The 1,970-nt window shown below is 39.0% G+C and overlaps 1 pseudogene; it reads left to right on the forward strand.

Moving 5' to 3' along the window:
• The first annotated feature begins 860 nt into the window (after positions 1-860).
• LOC102851933 lies at positions 861-1,638 on the forward strand (annotated as a pseudogene).
• The last annotated feature ends 332 nt before the right edge of the window (positions 1,639-1,970 follow it).

Here is a 1,970-nt window from a genome sequence, read left to right on the forward strand (position 1 = left end):
GATGTGCATAGGGATTTGATTCTTAGAAGATCCCATTCATCTATTTTTATCTTCGCCTAGTTGTAGGTCACAATCAACACTCTTGGCACCAGCAGTCAGGAAATCAAAAGATGAATTGCAGTGGAAAAATCTGCTGTCAGAGACCTCTCCAGAGTACTGAGGAGCAATTATGTCAGTCTAGAGACTAAAGTGTGCTTGATCCAAGCCATGGTATTTGCCATTACTTGCTAAGCATCAGAGAACTAGACAATGACAAAGGATGACAGAATAAGAATTGATGCCATTAAGTTGTGGTGCAGGAGAACAGTGCTAAACATACCATAGATCACCAAGAGGACAAACAGGTCTGTCCTGAAGAGGGTGAAACCAAGTTTCTCCTTGGAGGCAAAGATTTTGAAATTCCATCTCACATGCTTTGGGCATGTATCCAGGAGAAGAACATCATGCTTAGATGGATGGAGGGACAGAACAGGAGAAAAAGACCCCAGTGAGGTGGATTGATACAGTAACCAGGATAATGGAGGTAGATGTGTCAGAGTCAGTGAGATTGGTTCAGGATAGGGCAGAATTCAGAGCTATTTTACATAGGGTCACTTTGAGTCACAGATGACTGACTCAATGGTACATAACAACAGCAACAACAGTTGATAATTTATTCCACAGTCAGCCCTTAGCCTTCTTTTGGTGGGTGATATTGAGCTTCTCCATTGACTCTTTCCACAGATGTGGTCAATCTGTTCCTATGTATCTCATCAGTTGGAGTCCAAGTGTAAATCAGCGATTTATAGTTCTTAAAAATTATATTTGCAGTGGCGGTGGCAGCGGCTGTCAGAGCTGGAGAGAGACCACACGCAGCAGCCATGGAGCATCAGCGCTGGCTGCTGATGCTGGAAGCCAATCCCAAGGTCACTGACCAGATGTCTGGACTGTCATCAAGAGTGAGAAGTAACTGAGCCTATGTCAGAAGCTGAGGATAACAAATTTCAACTAGAGACAAGTTTGTGTACATGTTTCTTAAACAATTAGGGCTACAGCCTAACTGGCAGTTCATTGATATATACGGGATGGAACCTGAACTCCTCAGCATGGTACCAAGACCAGTCTGCACAGTGTTCCTTCTCTTCCCTTTTACAGAAATGTATAAAGTATTTAGAAAAGAAGAAGAAGGGAAATATAAAATCTCACGGACAAAATGTAACATCATCAGTATGGTTCATGAAGTAAACAATCAGCAATGCCTGTGGAACAATTGGACTGATCCATGCTATTGCTAACAATAAAGACAAGATGCATTCTAAATCTGGATCAACCTTGAAAAAATTCCCAGAGGAGTGAATGTCAATGAGCCCAGAGGAAAGAGACAGACACCTAGAGAACTATGATGTTATTCCAGTTACTCAAGAGACTGGTGCTCCTGAAGGTCAGACTGAGGCAAGTATAGATGAGCAAGTACAGAACTTCATTTTATTGCATTAGTTCATGTACATGGGCATCTCTGGGAACTAGATGGATGGAAATGATTTGCAATTAACCACAGGAAAACTAATGATGAAACTTTGTTAGAGGATGCCATAGAAGTTTGCGGAACGTGACCCAAATGAATTAAGATTTAATGCAATTGCTTTTTCTGCAGCATAGCTTGTTAATAAAGGGAACACCAAATACTGTGTTATTTACAACAAAAACTTAAGTTTCTGCTGTCATACACTAACTCAAATGTTTTGTTATTTTCATTAATGTGACTGATTAAACTTTATGTGAATTTTTAAAAATTCTGTTTGGAATTTATAAGTCATTTGCTGTAAAAAAATTCTACCATGTCATCTCCAGCTTCATTTCTATCACCATGGCCATATTTTTCAACTACCACTCTTTATTTCTAATTTTTGCATTTGAGTCATCAATTTTTTTTCTATAATTATATTTTATTAATTTTCATAAACATTTACAGAGATTTTGGGTTTCCATTC

This window comes from Elephantulus edwardii, unplaced genomic scaffold, assembly GCF_000299155.1.
Source record: "Elephantulus edwardii isolate Elephantulus edwardi_28Jun2011 unplaced genomic scaffold, EleEdw1.0 scaffold00049, whole genome shotgun sequence".
Lineage (NCBI taxonomy): Eukaryota > Metazoa > Chordata > Mammalia > Macroscelidea > Macroscelididae > Elephantulus > Elephantulus edwardii.